The sequence below is a fragment of the Entelurus aequoreus genome, linkage group LG27, assembly GCF_033978785.1.
Source record: "Entelurus aequoreus isolate RoL-2023_Sb linkage group LG27, RoL_Eaeq_v1.1, whole genome shotgun sequence".
NCBI classification, from domain to species: domain Eukaryota; kingdom Metazoa; phylum Chordata; class Actinopteri; order Syngnathiformes; family Syngnathidae; genus Entelurus; species Entelurus aequoreus.
Genome location: NC_084757.1, coordinates 23,203,412 through 23,209,853, shown reverse-complemented (window position 1 = coordinate 23,209,853; position 6,442 = coordinate 23,203,412).

The following is a 6,442-nucleotide window of genomic DNA, read 5'->3' as shown; positions in this document are numbered from 1 at the left end:
GTGGGTGACGGCCGTACCAGCGGCTTGCTGTTTATTACTGACTCCCTCTCCGGTCGTCGCTTTCTTTGTGACACAGGTGCCCATATGAGTGCGCTGCCAGCATCAGCCACAGACATTCGCGCAGGGCCGTGTGGCCCCCCCCTTCTGGCCGCAAATGGCAGCACAATCCACACCTTTGGCACACGCACTGTGACAGTGAGTTTTGCTGGTCAGCGTTTTACCTGGGATTTTGTGTCAGCAAAGGTGTCCACTCCCCTGTTGGGTGCTGATTTCTTGTTTGCCAACAAGCTTCTAGTGGATGTGAGGAACCGCCGCCTCGTCCACGCTGAAACATTCGGCTCATTTCCCTGTGAACACAGTGACACTGCCCCGACGAAGCTGTCCAGTGCCCTCTCGCCCGCTGATGACTTTTCTCACCTCCTCAAGGAGTTCTCAGACATCACCGCACCTACCTTCTCCTCCACCTCCGCCAAACATGGTGTGTCGCACTACATCTCCACCAATGGCCCGCCTGTGCACGCCAAAGCCCGGCGCCTTGACCCACACAAGCTCAGTATCGCAAGAGCTGAGTTCGACGCCATGGAACGCCTTGGCATCGTCCGCCGGTCGAACAGTCCCTGGGCCTCCCCCCTTCACCTGGTGCCAAAGCCCAATGGTGGTTGGCGCCCGTGCGGCGACTACCGACGCCTTAATGCTGTCACTACGCCGGACCGGTACCCTATTCCACACATCCATGACTTTTCTGCCCACCTGGCGGGTGCGTCTATTTTTTCTAAAGTGGACCTCGTCCGGGGCTATCACCAGGTACCAGTTCAGCCTCAGGACATTCCCAAAACAGCGGTGATTACCCCATTCGGGCTTTTTGAGTTTCTACGGATGCCATTCGGACTAAAAAATGCTGCCCAGACCTTTCAGCGATTGATGGACACGGTGCTGCGTGACTTGTCATTCGTTTTTGTCTACCTGGACGATATCCTAGTGGCCAGCACGTCTGAGGCAGAGCACCTATCACACCTGCGTCTTCTCTTCAGTCGTCTCCAGCAGCACGGCTTGATCATCAACCCAGCGAAATGCCAGTTTGGACTGTCTTCCATGGATTTCCTGGGCCACCACATCACTACAGCAGGGGCGATTCCTCTGCCGTCAAAGGTGGAGGCAGTGTTGGGGCTTCCGCAGCCTCACACTGTCAAGGCTCTACAAGAGTTCTGCGGCATGGTCAATTTTTACCACCGTTTTGTGCCTCGGGCTGCCGACCTTATGCGCCCCCTATACAGCGCTCTCAAGGGTAAAAAAACTTCTAAGCATGCCCTTTCTTGGTCCACGGACATGTTGGCAGCTTTCTCTGCTACAAAGGATGCACTCGCGGACGCAACTATGCTGGCTCACCCGGTGCCTGACGCCCCTGTTGCTCTGACCACGGACGCCTCAGACTATGCTGTTGGTGCTGTTCTCCAGCAGTTGGTCAATAGTGTTTGGCAACCTCTCGTTTTTTTCAGCCGCCAACTTAGGTCCAGTGAGCAGAAATATAGCACTTTTGACCGTGAACTCCTCGCCCTGTATTTAGCCATCCGTCATTTTCGTTTCCTGCTGGAAGCCCGTCCGTTCACTGCCTTTGTGGATCACAAGCCTTTGACCTTCGCCATGGCCAAGGTGTCGGAACCATGGTCTGCCAGGCAACAGCGCCACCTAGCTTTTATTTCTGAATTTACCACGGACATTAAACATGTGTCAGGAAAAGACAATCCCGTGGCTGACTGCCTCTCCCGTGTGGTCATTGGTGCTGTCCACCTTGGAATAGACTATGCCCGAATGGCTGTGGACCAAGTTTCGGACCCCGACATTCAGGCGTACAGAACAGCGGTCACTGGCCTCCAGTTGGCGGACGTCCCGTTCGGCGATGCCAGCACAACGCTGCTCTGCGACGTATCTCTGGACCTGCCCCGTCCTGTGGTGCCGCAGGTCTGGAGACGGCAAGTTTTCGACGCCATACATGGCCTCTCGCACCCAGGCAGCAAGCCGTCACAGCGTCTCGTGGCAGCAAAGTTTGTCTGGCATGGCCTCAAGAAGGACATTCGCGACTGGGTCAGGACCTGTGTGGCATGCCAACGCGCTAAGATCCATCGCCATGTTAAGGCCCCGTTGGAGCAGTTTGCAGTTCCCGAAAGACGTTTTGACCACGTCAACGTTGACCTGGTAGGACCCCTTCCTCCCTCCAGGGGATTTACTCACCTTCTGACTATGGTGGACCGGACCACCCGTTGGCCGGAGGTTGTCCCACTGTCGGCAACGACATCAGCTGATGTGGCCCGGGCCTTCATTGGTACCTGGGTCGCCCGGTATGGTGCCCCATCTGACCTTTCGTCTGATCGTGGCCCCCAGTTTACTTCCGAGCTCTGGAATACTGTTGCCTGTCAGTTGGGTGTCTCACTCCACCGCACTACAGCATACCACCCTCAAGCAAACGGCATGTGTGAACGTTTTCACAGGGACATGAAGGCCGCCCTTAAGGCTTCTCTCACAGACGACGGCTGGGTCGACAAGCTCCCGTGGGTGATGCTGGGGATTAGAACTGCGCCTAAAGAGGACCTCCTGTCTTCCTCAGCGGAGTTAGTTTATGGCCAGACCCTCAGAGTCCCAGGTGAATTTATACCCCGCACTACAGTCCCCTGGTCTGCTTCTGACCAGCGGCGAAGCCTCATGGACACTGCCCGTACCTTCCTACCAGTCCCGACCTCGCACCACTGCTTGCCCCAGGTGCACATTCCCCCTGACCTGCGAGCAGCGGGGTACGTGTTCATCCGCCACGATGCCCATAGGGGGCCCTTGCAACCACCATACGACGGTCCTTATCGGGTTGTGGAGGCTGGGGATAAGACATTTGTCATTGACATTGGGGGCAGACTGGATCGCGTCTCAGTGGACCGGCTGAAGCCAGCCCACCTGGATTTGGGCCGTTCAGTTGAGGTGGCTCAGGCACCACGTCGCGGTCGACCCCCACACTGCCAACCGACGTCTGCTCGCCGTCAGCAGCCGGCTGTCACCCTCCCGCTTCACCCCCCTCCACCTGCCCAGGAGCTTCGGAATCGCTTTGGGCGGGTCATTCGGGTCCCTGGTCGTTTCACTGGGCCAGTTCTTGTGAATTCTGGGGGGACGTGTGTGGTGGATATACACACACAGGACACTTATTAATTATTACGGTTATAATTCACTGCGTTCTAGCCCATGTTTACTTGCATAGGTGCATAGGTGCTTTTACTTTGAAGTGTTGAGACACACCTCTGTGGTGCTGACGTAATTACCTGTGCGACAGTTTTGTTGTTGTTGTGTTGTTCTCTCTGAAAATAAACGGAGTGTTACTTGGCTCTCCAAAGAGGAATAAATCTCCGTCGTTTCTCTGCCTACACTCCTACAATACTTGCAGATTTGAACCTGGGTTACATTTGGCTGAAATTACAGCCTCAAGTATTTTTTAATACGATACCACAAGCTTGGCACACATATCTTTGGGCTGTTTTGCCCATTCGTCTTTGCAGCACCTCTCAAGCTCCATCAAATTCAATGGATTGATTGATTGATTGAAACTTTTATTAGAAGATTGCACAGTGAAGTACATATTCCGTACAATTGACCACTAAATGGTAACACCCGAATAAGTTTTCCAACTTCTTTAAGTCGGGGTCCACTTAAATTGATTTATGATACAGATATATACTATCATCATAACACAGTCATCACACAAGATATTCATCAGAGTATATACATTGAATTATTTATATTATTTACAATCCAGGGTGTGGGATGTGGAGGGGGGGTGGGGTGGGTTTGTTTTGGTTGATATCAACACTTCAGTCATCAACAATTGCATCATCAGAAAAATGGACATTGGAACAGTGTAGGACAGACTAATTGGTAGGATATGTACAACAAGTAGTGGACATAGAGAGAGAGATCAGAAAGCATAAGAAGAAGTATCTAAATTTGATTATTTACATTTGATTATTTACAATCCGGGGAGGTGGGATGTGGAAGGGAGGGTGTTAGTTTATGGTTGAAGTTGCCTGGAGGTGTTCTTTTAGTGCGGTTTTGAAGGAGGATAGAGATGCCCTTTCTTTTACACCTGTTGGGAGTGCATTCCATATTGATGTGGCATAGAAAGAGAATGAGTTAAGACTAGAAATGTCTGATAATATCGGCCTGCCGATATTATCGGCCGATAAATGCTTTAAAATGTAATATCGGAAATGATCGGTATCGTTTTTTTGTGTGGTTTTTATTAAATCAACATAAAAAACACAAGATACACTTACAATTAGTACACCAACCCAAAAAACCTCCCTCCCCCCATTTACACTCATTCACACTCATTCACACAAAAGGGTTGTTTCTTTCTGTTATTAATATTCTGGTTCCTACATTATATATCAATATATATCAATACAGTCTGCAAGGGATACAGTCCGTAAGCACACAGGATTGCGCGTGCTGCTGGTCCACTAATAGTACTAACCTTTAACAGTTAATTTTACTAATTTTCATAAATTACTAGTTTCTATGTAACTGTTTTTATATTGTTTTACTTTCTTTTTTATTCAAGAAAATGTTTTTAATTTATTTATCTTATTTTATTTTTTTTAAAAGGACCTTATCTTCACCATACATGGTTGTCCAAATTAGGCATAATAATGTGTTAACTCCACAACTGTATATATCGGTATCGGTTGATATCGGTATCGGTAATTAAGAGTTGGACAATATCGGAATATCGGATATCGGCAAAAAGCCATTATCGGACATCCCTAGTTAAGACCTTTGTTAGATCGGAATCTGAGTTTAACGTGGTTAGTGGAGCTCCCCCTGGTGTTGTGGTTATGGCGGTCATTTACGTTAAGGAAGTAGTTTGACATTTACTTCTGTATCAAGGAGGTGTAGCGGATTTTATAGACTAGGCTCAGTGCAAGTTGTTTTACTCTGTCCTCCACCCTGAGCCAGCCCACTGTGGAGAAGTGGGTAGGAGTGAGGTGTGATCTGTGGTGGAGGTCTAGAAGGAATCTGACTAGCTTGTTCTGGGATGTTTAGAGTCTAGATTTGAGAGGAAAGCGTTGGTTTTCATCCAGGATGTCTCTATACATTGCTGCATTCCTCTAGTCTACTCAGTCACTTTGCGAGTATTTTAACACATAAATACATCATTGAAAATATTGATGTCATGTTACAGAGAGAAAAAAGTAAATGAAGCCTTTTAGACAAGTGACTAACTAACCAAGGTGAAAATGCCCCCTGGTGGCGAAATGTAGATACAACTCCCAACATGAACCTTCATCAAATTACATACAAGCTCTTGCATACAATTATCCATCCATTCATTCGTTCCATGTTCTACAGCTTGTCCCTCTCAGGGTCGCAGGGGGTGCTGCAGACTATCCCAGCTGCATTCGGGCGGAAGGCGGGGTACACCCTGGGCCAACACAGATAGACAGACAACATTCACACTCACATTCACACACTAGGGCCAATTTAGTATCCATCCATCCATTTTCTACCACTTGTCCCTATCGGGGTTGCGGGGGGTACTGGAGCCTATCTCAGCTGCATTCGGGCGGAAGGCGGGGTACACCCTGGACAAGTCGCCACCTCATCACAGGGCCAACACAGACATACAGACCACATTCACACTCACATTCACACACTAGGGCCAATTTAGTGTACACATGAAAAATAATAGACACTACCTAATGTGACCACACATTACAGTGTGTCACAATGTGATTGTCCACACTTTTTCTAACGCTCCACTAAAGTTGTACGGTATACCGGTATTAGTATAGTACCGCGATAGTAACGAATCATATTCGGTACTATACCGCCTCTAAAAAGTACCGGTCCCCCACACCCCTGTCGTCGTCACGTCGTGTCATTGCTGGTTTATGAGCAGATGAGCATGTTCGGCAGCGCACAATCACAGAGTACTTACAAGCAGACACAGTGTGTAGACAGAAAAGGGAGAACGGATGTATTTTGGCTTAAAAACTAACTATAAAAGTGAAGTTATAACACTGAAATGCCCTCAGGAAGAGGTGCTTTAGGACATGGCTAACTAGCTAGCGGCTAAAGTCCATCCGCAGTCTGCAGTGTTTTAGCTACTTTTAAATCACTAATCCTGGCCTCTATGGTGACAAATAAAGTAAGTTTCTTACAAGTATCATCCCTAAACATGCTTACCTACACACCGTAGCTCACCGGCGTCACCGCTCATGACGCCGTTCCTGAATGTAAACAAACACCGTGGGTGGATCGACACCTAACATCCACTGTAGTGATACCAAGTACAGTAGCGTATCTAGTCGATACTACTATGATTACATCGATATTTTTAAGCATCACAAAATCTTCTTTCGTTTAAAAAAAATGTATATTATGTTTATAAACTCAGGAAATATGTCCC